The sequence below is a fragment of the Nuphar pumila genome, chromosome 8 (genome assembly GCF_984573655.1).
Source record: "Nuphar pumila chromosome 8, dmNupPumi1.hap1.1, whole genome shotgun sequence".
NCBI lineage: Eukaryota > Viridiplantae > Streptophyta > Magnoliopsida > Nymphaeales > Nymphaeaceae > Nuphar > Nuphar pumila.
This window is the reverse complement of record NC_143256.1, coordinates 19191016-19210130: the sequence shown is the minus strand read 5'-3', so window position 1 is coordinate 19210130 and position 19115 is coordinate 19191016.

Sequence of the window (19115 nt, the reverse complement as noted above, 5' to 3'; positions counted from 1 at the left end):
ACGAGGTTCGACCGTTCCTGCCGCCTTTAACAGGGGTAATCGAACCAAGGACCAAAATTGTGCTTGACTTAGTTAAATCATCAAAATCATGTTCTATCCTAAATGCACAGAGAATTCAGGCATGTGCTATGAGATTTTGGAAAATGCAGCTTGGGGAAACATGATGTATGCTTGGAAAATATTTGGAGTTGAAAAGATTCTCTCAGAAAAAAGCTGAAAGTCAATTTCTCAGGAAACTCAGATGGAAAAGATTTGAAATCTCAGGAAAGTTCATAAAGACTTGGGAAAATTATGAATGGTTGGAAATCCTGGGAAAATGGAAGTGATTCTTGAGAAAAGATGAACCTTTTGAAAAGGGAAACACTCTTTAGGAAAACTTGGACTTTGAGAGTTTTCTTAGGAAAATGATGGAAGATTTATAAGAAAACTCATTGGAGAAGGAAATTCAAAACTTAGGGAATCGAAATCCTGGGGATTTTACCTTTTGAAATACTCGGAAATCGATTTTGGATCTTGAAGAAAGATTGGAAAACTCTTTTGAATATCTTAAGAAAATATCATTTTCCTGGGAAAATTGTGGAAAAACTTGTCTTGGAAAAACCAATTTTGAAAAATCCTTAGAATTTCTTGAGAAATCGATTTCTTGAGAATGAAGTTTTCTTGAGAAAATCTTGAGAAAATCAATGATTTTATGATGCAAATGACATAAGTGAATGAATGCACTTTGAAAAGATTTTCTAAGAGATTTGTTGGAAAAATGTGCATTAAGTCAAGATAAATCCTTCACATATTCTGACTGTGGCCATGAATATGTTCAGAATTCAGTTGATTTGATGCACATGATTTTGAAAACTTTGGAAATATGATGTGCATTTTAAGATAGCCTAAGAGTGTAGGCTCAATGTGACTAGTAGAAAGATGACGGATCTGGGTCTCGTCCATATTCCGACTAGGGCCGTAAATATGGATCCCACCGAGTCCGTCAACTCCCTAAGAGTTGGTGCATGTGCCATTCGTGAACATCCATAGTGCTTTTGAAATAAAATGCATGAATCATAGAAACAGGATATTGCATAAAATCAAACTATATGATATGCATCCTAGTCTAAGCAGGAAATTAAATCTCTTATTCCAAAATTTACATTATTACATCACTAAATAAAGGAAATAAAAGAAATTTGCAGACTTCAGCTCCTTCTTTGGAATGTCCCTGCCAAGCTTGAAATAAAGTTAGCTCAAATATGTGGGTTTTTCCAAGATTTTCCAATAATATTATGAAATTATTGGATTTAATTGGATATAAACCCTATTCTCATGCTTCCTTGATGTTTTGATATGGTGTAAATGCAAGGAATTCAGTGGAAAACAGTTTGAAATTCGGAATTGGGGTCAAAATGACCAAAATACCCCTAATTATAAAGTTATACCTTTAAAATCAGGGTTTTTTGAAGGAAAACTTGGTAAAATTGAGATTTTGAAGTTCAAATTGAATCAAATGATGATGAAATGCAGTAAAAGATATGATGACATGCTGCTAGACACATTAAGACTGTAAAATCAGAATTTGGTATTTTGCAATTTATCAAAAATAACAAATTTCGCTTGTTTTTCGCTTGGATCTGGGTCCTGCGGGACCCTGTTTTGGTATTATGGATGATCTGAACCTCAAATGGATTCCAAATTGCACCAAATTCGGTATGAAGCATCTACTTACTCTGATAAACAGCCTAGAATGCTAAAAAATCATGAAATGATATGATTTAAATGCCAAAATTCAAAGAAAGTCCTAAAATGATGGATTTTGCCTATGGATCCGAACCAAATGCAATGCCTAATATGATAATGCAAGATTTACACCATGGAAACTTCTGATATTTTTCAGACTGCTAAAAGACCCGAAATGGAACATTTTTGGTTTTTACAGCCTCGGGATTTGAGCCATGGTGAGTTCAATAACAGGGATTTAGTTCAGACAGAGGTAAAAATCATACTAATCTGATGTAAAATGCTAAAAAAATATCAAACAGCCATAGAAATTTATGCAATTAATCAGAGCTTTGCACGACACCTACATGAACAACTTTCATGTTTATGACTTCGGCATTTGATCAACGGAAGCACAGATAAAAATATAACTATTTCTGCCTAAACTAACAGAACAGACAAATGTAGCAAAACATGGGGCTGACAAGAAAAATCCGAAGCAGGGGTCAACACTGTTCTAAAAATTACAGGCTTTTATATGCAAACATAGGACACCACGGACATAACTTTCACTTTTTACAGTTTTGGATTTGGAGCAACACACAAGGAGAAACCATAGCCCTAAGTCGATCCAAGATCTCAGAGGCCCAAATTAGGCTCTTACACGTGTACCGACATCTCGGATTTTTGTCAGGCATTAAAAAAAATCAGAAACATCTGATAAAATCATATTAAAAACTAGACATTCTCCCGAGTTCAAAACATCTTTCGGATCGAAAATCGGATCTTCCATGAGCGATATCTTGATTTTACAAGTCGGAAAATGATTTTCAAAACGTATCCCGGGTAACAAAACCCGACTTGCCATTTTGAATGTTTACCGCAGTAAACAAATTCAAATGCCTCCGAATTTTTGGCAAAATTTCAGGGACACCTAAGGGCGCATTCCATGATTTTTTTGGGATTTTTAATAAAAAACAAATGCATGAAATGACGTGTGGACTGACTGACAAAAACAGAGACCTACTGAAAATAAGCAGAATTGAAATAAAGGCTAAATTAATCCTAATTAATTCATGAAATATGCTAAATGAATGAAATAAAATGCAAATTAAACCTAGCTAACTATATGAATGTTAAAATCATCAAGGAAGCATAATGAAACATTTTTATGTATGTCGTTTTATGAGAATAGCTCAATCCATCCCTCGGATGAGCTCTTTCTTCAAACGACCCCCGATTCGAATTATGGAATCCAATCAATGGGAAAAGAAGTGCACCTTGCTTCGTTACGCAGCGTAGGAGCTCTTGAAAGGGGCAGCTATCACGAGCTTCCTTCGTCCTTCGCCCCGAGCTTCGGATGGTCCACCAAAATTGACCTCTGTTGGAATTGAATTGGCCACAGCACGAGCTTTACTCCACCTTCTTCAATGCACCAAAGGGGGCACGAATTCCACAGTTCAAAATCTGATTCTAGGAAGGCTAGGTCGGATTTTCCAAGTTCACCAGAGCTAAAAAAAATGATCTCCTTTAGGCTGGGCGTGAACCCTTGTTTTTATAACTTTTCTGAAAATTTTTGAAATTCAAACAGGCTCAATCTGAGCCCTCCATGTGGCGCCATCTCAGGGGGTGCCATCTGAGGGGTTTGAAATTCGAATTTGTCTTTTGCAGGGAGCCCTCAGGTGGCGCCACCTCAAAAGGCTCTTTTGATTTTTTGAGAAAAATAAAAAAATGGAAATTTTGTGGGTGAGACACCTCAGCAGGGGGAATTTGGAATTTTTCAAAAGTTTGCTTGATTCTCTCTGCAGGAAACTCCCAGAAGGCGCCACCTCAGAGGGTGCTCTCTTGGAATTTGAAATTCAAACTCACCTTTTGTAGGGAGTCCTCAGGTGGCGCCACCTCATGGTGGGCTACCTTTATTAAAAATAAAATAAAAATAAAAATGGAGCCAAGTGGAGTCCTGGAATGGTGCCACCTCAAAAGGTGATCTGAGGTGTAAAGTTGGAACAGTAGGGGCATGCCATGTGGCGCCACCTCTGGGGAGTTCAAATGTTTGAAATTTTGCTTTTCTGCAGGAAAGGAGGGGCTGACATGTGGCATTTCCTCAGAGTGGCTCCTACGATGCCATGTGGCAGGAGAACATGAAAGGAGGAAGCAAAATGCGCCACCTCATGGGGGGCTTTTTTCTACTTTTTCTAGTGCAGGGAGGTCTAGACATGTGGCGGACAAGTGTCAGCTGTCTGGAGAGGCTTTCTCAAATGGCGCCACCTCAGGGGGGAGTTTGAAATTCAAATGGAGGTTGGCCCTGGAGGAATGGAGGGTGGACATGTGGCGCCACCTCAGGGTGGCTCCTACAATGCCATGTGGCAAGAGGGAGGAAAAGGAGGGAAAGGGACATGTGGCGCCATCTCAGGCCATCTGGAAAAATCAGAGCTCAGGATTTTTGCCACCTAGTGCCTTGTTTGAATTTTGAATGGTTTGCTTTTTCTGAAGAAGGCCAGGAGTGACATGTGTCTCCTACTTTTCTGAAAGAGGTAGGGAGAAGACATGTGTCCTCTACTTTTTCTGAAAGAAGCAGAGAATGACACGTGGCAGAGGGGAGAGAAGGTGGGCCAAGCCATGTGGCGCCATCTCAGACAGGATGAAAAAGGTAGGAGTTCTTGATTTTCGCCACCTATGGGGATTTTTGAATATTTGAATTCTAGCTTTTCTGAAGAAAGTAGAAAATGACACATGGCACTTGCATTTTTCTAAGGAAATGAGGGCTTGCCATGTGTCCTCTGCAGGAGACACTCCAGATGGCGCCACCTCAGAGGAGACAAGCCTACCTTTTTTGTAGGAATTTAGGAGTGATACATGTCTCCTACTTTTCTGAGAAAAGTAGGAAGAGACATGTGTCAGGCTACTTTTCTAGAAGGAAGGAGGGGTTGACACGTGTCCCCTGCAGGAGACACACTTCAAGTGGCGCCACCTCAGAGGAGACAAACTCCACTTTTTCTAGACAGGACAACCTATGACACTTGGCATCTTCTGGTAGTCTTTGAAATTACACATGGCGCAGGATGGATAGGGTGACACATGGCAGATAAAATGGGATGACATGTGGCGGCTTCTTAGGGTAGCCCCACACTGACACGTGGCAGAAGAGGGAATGTGACATGTGGCACCAACTCTAGGTGAACCCTATGCTGACACATGGCATGTAAATGGGAGGAGAGAGTGGCACCAATCCAGGAGACAAGGCTCCTATATTTTTGGGTTTTTCAAAATTCAAATTTTCAAAAGGAAAGCTTGTGTGACACCACCTCAGTGTGGGTCCCACATTGCTTCTTTATTGAAATAAGGGTAAAACCACAACTTCTTTTTGGAATTTTCATAAAATCTGGACTAATGGGCAAAACAGAAATTTTGGAAAGAGTTGGCCCTTGTAGGGCGATTTTGTAAAAGAAAGATATTTGAAATTGTCAAAAAGGGCAAAATCTGAGGTGAAGTGACTGAAATCCATATTGAAAACTATCCAGATGGTTTTCCTGAGGAAATATTTTGAAATTCAGAGTCCTGGGGGTAAAATGGGAAAAATTGATAATTTTGAAGACCCAGGGTTTTGAAATCAATTTTGAAAAGAGTTAAAATTCTAATCTGGATTGAAGATTTTGAAATCAAGAGTTCTGGACCTCGAAATGACATGTTGTGCAGTGCAGTGATTTGAAATGCTCATGCAATGACATGTCTTATGCAATATAATCTTGAACCAAGACTTGGAGATGTCTGTCTCCTGTCAGGAGTAAAATCTTGAACATCTGAGATAAAAATAGAGAAAATTTGAGAGTTTCAGATGAAATTTGGACTTTTGCAAGGTCCGGGCTCAGAAAATGACCATTTTGCCCTCCAGCGATTTCAGAGGCTGGATGTTGATGCTTGGTGGAAATGTTGGGGAGGTGAGTAAAAATTTGGGGTGTTTACAGTCACATAGTTAGAATCACCAAAGAAACATCACTATATATTAAAAATCCCAAAGATAATCTATGTAAATACATACATTAAGAGACACAAAAAAAATGTAAAAAATTAATATTTTGCAAAACATGAAACACATAAGATTTTTAGAAACCACATATTTTTGCAAAATATAATTTTTTCAATATACATATCCATAATCTAAAAAATATATTAAAAGACAATAATTTCTATTGAGAATGTAGGGTACGGGTCTGGTTCTAGACCCAAAATGATTCTTTTGTATTGTATTTACATGGTTGGTGTTATCGGGTCTGGGTTGACAGACCCGATCCAACTTGTATCATATATATTACATTGAATATAGGGCACAACCTCTTATTGAGAATCGTGCCAGTCATTGCTGCCTCTCCTTCTTGCAAATCCCTTTCTCTTCTGCTGTGGATGAAGATCTGGTCGAAGGTGCGTGACTTCTAACATGGTATCAGAGCAGGCTGAGAAGTAAATACTAGGTCGAGTTCTCTTCTTCCTTTCTTTGATCCAAGATCTGATCTTATCAGATCAGATTCTATTCTCCTTCTGTCCTGAAAATTGATCTTATCATATTGGGTTAAAAATCTCTCTCTTAAAATTTTTAAACATCTTTCTTCCTCTCTAAGTTTTCGATCTCTTAAAACTGAATCTGTTCACGTCAAACAGTCTGCTCACGTCAAACCCGATCTGTTTTCTTAAATTTTGATTATTTTTTTTCCTCTTTGATGCTGGATCGGATCGTTCCAGATCTAGTGTTTTCGTTCCAAGCCAGACTAAATTAGATCTGGCCATGGCATATTGATTCTTACCTTCAGCAGCGTTAAATCAAATCTGATCGTATCAGATCAGATTTGTGTTTCCATTTAAACTTAGATCTCTCTTTTGTCTTTCAAGTCAAATCTTATTCTCCAAAACCAAATCAAAGTTTCGGTCCATACAAAAAAAAATTTCAGATCATTAATTTGTCGTGTTCTACTGATTATTTGTTTCCCTGCAATATTATTTTCGTAGCAAAAAGAAAAAAAAACAGATTTATATTGCTGGTAAATCAAACTGCTGGTCAGAGTGTTCTTTTGTTGTCCTTTCACATGGATTCTCCCTTCCAGTTTCCTTGGACAACTCATATAACTACTTGACCTGGAAGCGACAAAGTTTTCCTTTTATTAAGAGTCTGGATCTCTCTGGATATCTTGATGGAACGATCCATGCACCACTAGAATTCGTCCTGCAAAAAGAGCGAGATGATAAAGGGGAGGTTTCCAACAAATTGATTCATAATTCAAAATTTGTAACATGAAGAAGAAAAGATCAGGCAGTTGTGGCTTACATTACCTCTATGCTTTCCCATGAGATATTAGTGGCCATCCTAGATGAATGTTCAGCCAGAGAGTTGTGGCAAATATTGGCGCAGACTTATTCACAGATTTCATAAGCTAGGATTTTGCATTTAAAGAGAGAATATCAGCTTTTGAAGAAATAGAGTTTATCAGTGACATAATACATGAACAAAATCAAGAGTATTACATATCAACTAGCCATGGTGGGTTGCGTAATTCTTAACAAAGAAAAGGTTCAACAGGCACTGAATGGTCTGGGTTCTGACTACCACATGTTAGTCACCTCTCTTCTATGCCTCCCTTCATTGCCCAGTTTTGAAGATCTACGGACTAAGCTACTACAATATGAAGTTACCATTAGGGGCGAGAAGATGACCCTGAATTCCAACAACCATGAGGTACTTGTCACATGAGTAGTATTAGGGCGAGGACGTGGGGGCTTTTGAGGCAGGCGTGGACATAGAAGAGGTAATCAAGGAGGCCGTGGGCTTTTTCCCATACCCTACATGTCACCTAACTTGTATCCAGGGAACCCTATAAACATCCCGACATGTTTTCAGTGTAATCAAATGGAGCACATTAAAGCAAATTGCTGGCATAATCCGCAAAACAAAGGCAAGTTTAATGGTGCTGGACCTTCTACTAGGGGACAAGCAGGAGACGACCGTAAAGGAGATGAAAAGAAAAATGTGAAGAATCTTTTGATTTTCGCTCTTTCAGAATTGAGCTTCAAGCAAACTGAGTAGGAGACTTGGTACATTAACTCCGGGCTGCTGCACATGTGACATGTGATATTGGTAAGATTTATTAAAACCGGAGATGGTGTTCTTCATCCTATCTCTCATGTTGGAAATATTTTCCTTCTACTCCCCAATTCCTCATTACCTTTATCTGATGTTTACCATTCTCCTAGTATTGTTAAAAACATTGTTTCTGTTTCTAAACTTGTCGATGATACTAATTCTTTTGTCGAATTTACTCTTTCTGTATGTGTCAAGGATCTTCTCACGAAGAAGACACTCGTTGAAGGAGAACGACAGGGAAACATGTATGTCTTCAAGGAGTCTCTTCTAGTTCATGATGCATCAATAAATTCACAACCAGTTCGTCCAGTGTCATTCAAAGTTTGTTTTAGTCTATCTCAATGTAATAAGCCAGAGATTTGGCATCGTCGTCTTAGTCATTGTAATCATTCATTTATTGAGAAGCTTGTGTCTAGTGGACTTGTTCCGCAGTCTAGTTTGAATGTCGAGGCTGATTTTCTTCTTTGTTTCCGTTGTCAATTATGTAAAAGTCATGTTCTTCCATTTCATTCAATAAATCAAAGAGATTTTGTGCTTTTTGAAATTGTCTATTCTGATGTCTGGAGACATGCCCCGCAGTCTTCTTTATTGGGCAATCATTATTACATTACTTTCATTGATAGTTACTCTAGATACACCTGTATTTATTTTATCAAATATAAATCTGAAGTTTTCAAGCTTTTTTGCTCATTCTGTGCTTTAGTTTGTAATCAATTTTCAACTAAAATTCAATATTTTCATTGTGACGGTGGATGAGAGTACTTATCAAAGGAATTTACTGAATTTCTCTAAGATAATGGAATAGGTCGTCGAATATCTTGTCCACACACACCACAACAAAATGGTGCGGCTGAAAGAAAATACTGGCACATTGTTGAGAGTGCGCTGAGTATGTTGCATAACACTCACATTCCTTTAAACTTGTGGATGAAAGTTTTTCATTCAGCTGTCTATGTCATAAATCGACTGCCAATGAAATTGTTAGCAGATCAATCCCGTTATTTTACGCTATTTACACTATTTGGGGTTCATCCTGACTATAATGAGTTGCGAGTGTTTGGCTGCATATGCTATGTTCATATTGACAGTTCTTAACGTGATAAGTTTCAGAAAAAGGCATGCAGGTGTAGGTTTGTTGGATATGTTGATCAATATAGAGGATATCACTGCTATGACTCCACTACCAGTCGCATCAGAGTTTCATGGAATGTCGTGTTTGACGAGACTCATACTGATGATTCAGGAAGTACAGAGGGACACTGTAAGGATGCTAAAAGTTATCAGCCATGGCTTGTTGCTGAGGTGCTTGATCAAATGGTGATGCATGACGTACCCTCATGTCATACACTATCTGCAGAACAAAATAGTACAGTTGTACACCCAGAAAAGGAAATGTCGACAAACACACAAGATATTACTATGCCTGTCATTTCAGATGTTACAAAGTTTTAAGGGATTACCTATGTGCAGTGAAACAAAGACAAAGTTCAACGACCTATTGTGCAACCCAGGAGGCTTGAGAGGATTCACCATCCTATTGAAAGATGGGTAAGTTATGACAACTTCTCTACAGACTTACAACTGTTCATCTCCCAGATTGAAAAGCATGATGAACCTATCAGTTTCTCACAAGCATGTATGTCAATCAAATGGGTTGAGGTCATGAATGAGGAAATGAAAGCTTTACATGAGTGTGGGACTTGGGAGATTGTTCCTAGACCATCGAACAAGAATGTTGTAGGATCTAAATAGGTCTATAAAATCAAGTATAAACTCGATGAATCCATTGAACGCTATAAGGTGAGGCTAGTAGCGAAAGGGTTCACTCAAGAATACGGGCAAGATTATGCTGAAACATTTAGTTCTGTGATCAAGATGGAAACTATTCGATTAGTTCTGTCCTTGTCAGTTCAGTATGGATGGACTCTAAGTCAACTTGATGTCAAAAATGTATTTTTTGCATGGCACTCTCAAGGAAGAGGTGTATATGGAGCAACCCTCTAGTTATACCAAACATAGCCCCAACACACATGTTTGCAAGCTACGAAGAGCCATCTATGGGCTAAAGCAGGCCTCCCGCTCATGGTTTGATAGTTTCTCTATTGAAGTTCAGAGACATGGGTTCGATCTCATCTTGATCATTCGCTTTTTATTTTTCGAGATTGTCAGGTACGCACCTTAATTCTTATATATGTGGATGATATTATTATTATTGGGAACTCCGATGAACACATAGAAGCTACCAAGATCTTATTGAGTCGACAGTTTAAGATGAAAGATTTGGGGGTTTTGCGTTATTTCTTAGGGGTTGAGGTGGATCGACAGGATGAAACACTTCACTAACCCAACACAAATATACTTTGGATTTGTTGGATAAGGCAGGCATGAAGGATTATAAACCTCTATCCACCCCTAGTGTCCTTAATCATAAACTCGAATCCCGGGATGGGGAAGCATATGAAGATTCCAAGAAATATCGGAGTCTTGTGGGTATGTTCCAATATCTCACCTTCACTAGACCAGACATTGTGTATGCAGTGAATCAAGTTTCACAATTCATGCATGACCCACGAACAAAGCATATGAATGTTGTCAAGAGAATCCTTCGATATTTAAAAGGAAGTCTTGGAGATGGTCTAGTTTATCATCAATCCAAGACTAAAGGGGAGCAACATCGACTGGATGTATACACAAATGCAGATTGGGCTGGAGTTCCAGATGACAGGCAGTCGGTTTCTGGATATTGTGCTTTTCTTGATGGGAACTTGATGGCGTAGAGTAACAACAAACAACGTGCATTTGCACGATCTAGTATTGAAGCTGAGTATCGATCTATGGTGGCTGCTACAATAAAGGCCACATGGCTGAGACATCTTTTGACTGAAGTTGGAGAATCTATGCTACCCACCACTCTCTTGCGCGATAATCAAGGTGTCATACAAATTGCTTTTAATCCTATTCACCATAGTCGCACAAAGCATATAGAGATTGATCAATACTTCATTCGGCAAAAGATTGAAGATAGAGAAGTTGCACCTACTTATGTTCCTACGGCTGACCAAGTGGCAGATTTGTTCACTAAGGGCCGTACCAATATGCGTTTTTGGTTCTTGAAGAACAAGTTGTCCATGTTGCAAAACCATGCACAACTTGAAGGGGGTATTGAGAATGTAGTGTACAGGTCTAGTTCTAGACCCAAAATGATTCTTTTGTATTGTATTTACATGGTTGGTATTATCGGGTCTGGGTTGACAGACCCAATCCAACTTGTATCATATATATAACATTGAATATAGGGCACAACCTCTCATTGAGAATCGTGTCAGTCATTGCCGTCTCTCCTTCTTGCAAATCCCTTTCTCTTCTGCTGTGGATGAAGATCTGGTCGAAGGTGCTTGACTTCTAACAATTTTTACATATTCTAATTTCAAAAGAAGACATTCATTTTTAATGTAACCCTTTCAAAACACCTACCATACATATGAAGATAGAAAAGCTAAAGATACATACCGGAATGCAAAATCCTTGAATCCATGCTATTCATTAATACGAATCTTTTTCAAGACCATGATGCCTTGCTCTGATACCATGTCACAAAATGGCATGGACCTCAATGCACTCTATAATGAACTCCAAGAATAAAAACACAATGCATTTGGATAAAAACATAATAACTAAAATAAAACACAATAGAATGTGAATGAATAACTTCATTAATAAAGAACATTAAAAATACAAAGAAAAATACATTTTAATCATCATTACAATACACTCAAAAACACAAAAGAAGCTTAAAACTACCCATCACTCTCTTACCTTACAAAGGCACCCATATTTATAGAGAAACGGAGGAAGAAAAGAGATTAAAGGAGAGAAAAAGGGAGTCCACATTAGTTTGACTAGCTGTTGGACCTAGTCCAATGGCTAGATTTCTAGCCGTTGGACCAGCAGTCCAACAACTAGTCTAAGTCAACCACAGTTGACTTAACTTTAAAGTATATAATATATATATATATATATATATATATATATATATATATATATATATCTTAACAATATTTGGGTTATATCATTTGAACATCTAAGACAAGTAGTTTGCATTGTATGCTGTATCTTAATAGCCTTTAGTTTGCAAACTTAATCTGTTGAAGTGATTATGTCACTATGAGAAATAGAGATGGTGAAAAGCCCTTCATTTTCCTTGTTAGCTTCGAATCACATCGGCTACTGCTGGATTTCTGGTTTTGACTGAATTGCCTGTTGCAATTTTACAGGTGGATTAAAGGAAAGTGTTAATGCAATATTTGATACATTGTTTTTTCTTATTTTTAGGTCTTCAAAGAGAATGCACTTGCTGATTATGATTTTTTCTTTTGGTGTGACTCAACAGAAAGATACCTATTCATTCTTTGTTTTATATATTTATTTCTCTAGTAGCCAACTCTCATATCTTACTGCGAAAGCTTATCCTGCTGTTTCAGGTTGTAACAGTGTCTGCAGATAAAACTGCAAAAGTGTGGGAGATTGATGAAAATGGAAACGGTAAGGTGAAGAAGACACTTACTTCATCTGATTCTGGACTGGATGGAATGCTAGTTGGTTGCCTGTGGCAGAATAATCATCTTGTCATTGTTTCCCTTGGTGGCACTATTAGTATATATTCAGCCAATGACCTAGAAAAGATGCCAGTATCATTTTCTGGGCACATGAAGAGCGTCACTGGTTTGGCAGTCACCTCTGAAGGCAGCCAGAATATTATTCTATCTAGCAGTTATGATGGGGTGATTGTCCGATGGATGCAAGGAGTTGGATGTGCAGGAAGGTTACAGAGAAGGGAGAACTCTCAAATTAAATGTTTTGCAGTGGTGGAAGGAGAGCTCACCACATTTGCCTTTGATAACAAGGTAGCACCATTTCTTCATGTACATGTAGTAGTTGCCTTTATTTTTATATCTTGTGGTTTGTGTGCTTGCACCATCTTTTTGAAGCTGATTTTCTTGATGACTTATGATTGCAACTAGGCTGGAGAACATGATGATGTGTCTTTCTATTATCCAATATGATCACTGAAATGAATATATTTCAATTCAATCTTGCACCTTGATGGGGTAGGCAATTTACACACTAGCTAAAATTACTACTCAATGTTGAGTCAGGCATAGTAAGCCAACAAGATCTTGTGTTCTAAATAAAACATGTCTTGAGGGAAAAGACTGACTAGATGTTCATTGCAATTGAATAACAAGAAAATGAAATCTTGCGTTGATGGAGAAATGTTAGATCCCTCAATATAGAAATGGTACAAGAATGTGCTTCACAAAATGCCCTTATGTGATATTACAGAAGTAATTTTGGCATTTTAGAGAACAATGGAGTGAAAAATATAAAATATATAAAGAATATGAAAAGTGAAGTTATTGATGACTAGTATAGTTTTGTGAACTCCATGTATAGTGAACTGTGATAGTGTTAATAATTTTCTCCGGGTGGTAAAGGAGCTTGATTGTAAATTATATTTTTATCAATAAAAAATGTCACTGCCTTTAAAAGTAGAACTACAAACTGCAAAGATTTTGTCATAAAATATGACAAATATTGAGATTAGGGGTGGCAAAACCTGACACGACCTCCCAACCCGACCCGCCAACCCGCCTTTTAGGCGGGTTCAGGTTGGGCTTAAACTAACCCGTTTAATAAACGGGTCGACCCGCCTTGATAGAAATCATGGGTTCCTTTCTTCATCTACAAGCAACAGCACAACATGGGGAGAGAGAACGTGGCTGCAGCAAAAATCCCTAATCAGGGTATTCATTTTTGCTTCTCTGATTAAATACACACAAATACAATAGCTAGGGTATGAAAATACCCATTACATGTTATGATAAAATTACAGCATGCCATTAATGAAACATTAATGAGCATGTGTTTAAAATGAAAGGAATTGGGTCTGGATTCTGAGTTCCAGACCTTATACTAAATGACAGTATCTTTTCACCCCCCCTCCAGTTGTACATGGTTTTGGACCATGAACATCCAAAATCTGTCCTTGATAAGTCCTTTTGTAAACAAGTCAACAACTTGATCAGCAGTCCGCACGTATTCTGGTTCAATTTCCTTCTCTTCAACCTTTTGTCTTACAAAATGTTGATCAATTTCAATATGTTTGGCACGACTGTGGTAGATAGGATTGAATGACATGTTGATAGCACTTTGATTGTCACACAAGAGAATACTTTTAGAAATCGATTCTCTTCTGTCAACAGGTGTCTGATCCATGTTACTTCGGCTGTAGTACCTGACATTGATCTATATTCATCTTCTGTGCTCGACCTGGCTATGGCTTTTTGTTTTCTACTGCTCCAGGAGACAAGATTTAGCCCAATGAAAACGCAGTATCCTGAGACAGACCTGCGTTCATCTGGATCTCCTGCCCAATCTACATCTGTGTAAGTAAGGAGTTCATGCATGTGATGACCAGGCATACTCTTTCTGTACAGAAGACCATCTCCAATAGTACCCTTTAAATATTGAAGAATGCGTTTAACGGTTTTCATATGCCCAATATGTGGTTCATGCATGAACTGAGATACCTGATTGACAGAATAGACAATGTCAGGCCGAGTGAAGGTAAGATATTGAAGCATTCCTACTATCCTGCGATATCCTGTAGGATCCTTGTACAAATCTCCATCTTAGCAACTGAGTTTCTGATGAAGTACATTGGGTGTGCTGAGGGGCTTACAATCTGTCATACCTGCCTTGCTAAGAACATCAATGGTATACTTATGCTGAGTAAGCGTCATGCCTTAAGGAGTCCTGTCAACTTCTACTCCAAGAAAGTATCGCAGTTTACCAAGATCCTTCATCTTGAATTTATGATTCAAAAGTTCTTTAACCTGTTCAATATGTTCATTAGAGTTACCTGTAATGATAATGTCATCAACATATATCAATAACAGGGTAATTATATCTTTGCATTTAAATATGAAAAGAGAATGGTCAAGAAGAGACCGACTAAACCCATATTTTTCTACTTCAAGAGCGAAACTGTCAAACCAAGATCGAGATGCCTGCTTTAGACCATATATAGCTATCTTTAACCTGCACACGTATTCTTTAGAGTTCCCTTTTGCATACCCAGTGGGCTGCTCCATGTATACTTCTTCCTTCAGAGTTCCATGTAGAAACGCATTCTTCACATCCAATTGGTTGAGAGTCCACTGGTGCTCAACAGCCAATGATACTATGATGCGGATAGTTCCCATTTTCACAACTAGAATAAAGGTCTCATCATAGTCTTGTCCTTGCTCCTGTGTGAATCCTTTGACAACCAGCCTTGCCTTATATCGCTCGATAGCACCATCTAGCTTATACTTTATCTTATAGACCCATTTTGACCCAACCACATTCCGATTATGTGGTCTGGGAACAATATCCCAAGTGCCAGACTCATGAAGGGCCGCCATTTCGTTGTTCATAGCTTCAATTCATCTCTTAGAATTTATTGCTTGATAAAATGTTGTCGGTTGATCTTCCTTGCCCAAAGAGGTTAAGAAAAGTTGAAAATCCATCGTGAAGTTCTCATAACTGACCCACCTATCAATAGGATGCCGAGGTCGGGTAGACCTTCTGTGAGCAAGTGATTGAGTGGAAACATAAGGAGAATTATGCTCCTGATTAAAGCTGGGAGGTATCTCCTTCTCACGTCGAGAGTAACCAATGCCTTTATACCTTTCGGGGGCCAATAGTGATTCAGACGTTACACTTTCTTGAGTTCTTTGCGCAAGAGTAGATACGTTTCCCTAGTCTCTTTGATTACATTAAGAAGAACATACATTATCAATACTAGAAAAGAGATCTGAGTTCAACCAAGGGTGATAAACTTCAATTTCAGGAGGAGTGCTAGCATTATGACCAAAATTTGATTCGTCAAACACAACATTTCTTGATATTTTTATGCGCTTGCTCACGGGATCATAGCATTTGTAGACTTTGTAATCATCAGCATACCCCACAAATCTGCACTTTAAGGCCTTATCCTGAAACTTGTGCCGCATTGAACTGTCAACATGAACATAACATACACCCGAATACACGCAAATCGTGATAATTTGGATGCACACCATGCAAAGAGAAATAGGGTGATTTGTTCTCTAAGATGTTCATAGGCAATCAATTTATGACATAGACAGTTGTGTGAAAAGCCTCTGCCCAGAAGGTAACTGGAAGGTTACTATCATGCATCATGCTCATTGCACTCTTGACAATATGACAATGCTTCCGTTGAGTAATCCCATTCTGTTGAGGTGTGTGAGGGCAAGACACATATCTACTTATTCCATTTGTTTGGAGGAAATTTATGAAGTCATTTGAAGAGAATTCACCCCCTCCATCACATTGGAAACAAATAATATTCTGAGAGAATTGGTTTTGAACAAAAGAATGAAAATTCTGAAATAACTTGAAGGTTTTAGATTTACTTTTCATAAAGAAGATCCATGTATATCGAGAATAACTGTCAACAAATATGAGATAATATCTAGTGCCATACATGGAAGGAACTGGAGCCGGGCCCCAAACATCAGAACATATAATTTCAAATGGTCTTGAAGCTCTTTTATTAATGGAATGAAAAGGAAGAACATGACTCTTACACTGAAGACAACAAGAACACTTTTTATTATCGACACTTAAGTCTAGACTTGACTTGGGAATAAGACTACTTGAAACAAGCTTATCAATAAAGCGACTACTACAATGACCCAAACGACCATGCCAAAGATTTGACTCAATACATTCAGAGAGATTAAAAACACTCTCAGTAGAAACTGAAGATGATGATGTGAGCTTCAAGATGGAATCAACAGGTTGAACACGAGAGGAAGGATTCTCTTGGAACACGTACATATTTCCTTGACGTTTTCCTTCAGTGAATGTTTCTCTCGTTTGAAGGTCCTTAACACAAACAGAAAAAGGAGTAAACTCAACTGAAGCATTAATGCCATCTACAAGTTTAGAGACAGAAACAATATTTTTCTTGATATTAGGAGCATGAATGACATTTAAAAGTGCAAGAGAATAGTTGGACATGGGGATTACAAAATTTTCAATGTGCGAAATATGGTGGTGAGACCCATCTCCAGTGACTATACTATTTCTACCAACATAAGAAACAAGATTTAGGAGCTTACCAGCATCACCAGTGACATGAGTGGCTGCACCCGAATCAACATACCAAGTACCTTGATTATTCTGTTTGATATTCAATTCAGCCAAGGCAAATAATAGTAACTCTTTGACTTCTCCACTATTTTTCAATGTATCTGTTCCCTTTCTTGTCTCCAATTGCTTTCCTCTATTTTGCGGGTTAAACCAGCAATTTGCCTTTATGTGTCCCTTTTTGTTGCAGAGAAAGCAGGTAGGTATTGTCCTTTGCCTTTGCCCATTGGGAGGAACATTGGGTGTAGGTAGTATTCCACGACTTCCTTGTCCATTTCTTTCTTGACCCCATTTGTCTCGAAAATCATACCTACCACGTCCTCGCCCATAGGCAACTCCTGTGGCAAGAACATTGTGTGCTCCAACATGAGCATGAGTATCTTCAGAAAATCCTTTCAACGTCATCTCATACTGTAAAAGCTTGACACGAAGATCTTCAAATGTAGGTAAATCTGGCAAACACAATAAGGAAGTAACCATCATATGATAGTCCGACCCCAACCTACTCAAAGTTTGTCACACCATATCTTTGTCACTAACAGGGCATCCCACAATGGCCAATTGATCTGTAATAGTCTTCATTTTGTTCAAATACTCCATAATAGTCATGGAGTCCTTTCTTAGCATTTGAAACTCTTTCTTTAAAAATAATACTCTAGCCTGAGAAACTTGAGAATATGTCTGAACCAGTCGATGCCATAATTGCATTGTTGAGCATGAAATGAAATGGGGATCTTCGAAACACGAGCTTAGATTAACAAGGGCAAGTGTCAAGAATGACACTAAAGCATAACCCTTAAAAAGGGTATAACCGGAAACAAAATAAAAACAAAAATGTATTATTTATTGATATGAAAAACCAATTGCTTAAGAAGCATTGGAATGAAATACAAGAGGGGCTGCACCCCTTTATATACACAGCTCAAAGAGGACTGTTGGAATGTGTCAGTCCAACAACTCTATTGCTAGTCAAGTCTGGACAGGACTTGACTAGCAACAGTCATTCTAGTTCAAACTGAACTAGATGACATAAAGACAAAAAATAAAAATAAAGGAAAAAAAATACAGAAAAGAAAGAAATGAAAAATGTATTTATATATATATATATATAATAATAATATAATTTTATTATATATACATATGTGTACAGTTTTACATTTTAACACTCCCCCTCAAACTTACGGTACAATGAGCGAAAGTTTGTCTAAGAGAAAGTGAAATCGGGGAGCAGCGAGAGGCTTTGTAAAGAAGTCTGCTAACTGATATTCTGAAGTGACATATGGCAGATCAATTATCCCGTGTAGATATTCCTCTCTGACGTAGTGACAATCCATTTCGATGTGTTTGGTGCGTTCGTGGAATGTTATGTTACTGGCAATGTAGATCGCACTTTTGTTGTCACAACACATTTGTGAAGCCTTTGTTGCTTCAGCTCCCATGTCAGCAAGCTGTAAACACCCCAAATTTTCACTCACCTCCCCAACATTTCCACCAAGCATCAACATCCAGCCTCTGAAATCGCTGGAGGGCAAAATGGTCATTTTCTGAGCCGGACCTTGCAAAAGTCCAAATTTCATCTGCAACTCTCAAAATTTCTCTAATTTTAGCTCAGATGTTCAAAATTTTACTCCTGACAGGAGACAGACATCTCCAAGTCTTGATTCAATATTGCATTTCATAAGACATGACATTGCATATCATTGCATGAGCATTTCAAATCACTGCACTGCACAGCATGTCATTTCGAGGTCCAGAACTCTTGATTTCAAAATCTTCAATCCAGATTAGAATTTTAACTCTTTTCAAAATTGATTTCAAAACCCTGGGTCTTCAAAATTATCAATTTTTCCCATTTTACCCCCAGGACTCTGAATTTCAAAATATTTCCTCAGGAAAACCATCTGGATAGTTTTCAATATGGATTTCAGTCACTTCACCTCAGATTTTGCCCTTTTTGACAATTTCAAATATCTTTCTTTTACAAAATCGCCCTACAAGGGCCAACTCTTTCCAAAATTCCTGTTTTGCCCATTAGTCCAAATTTTTATGAAAATTCCAAAAA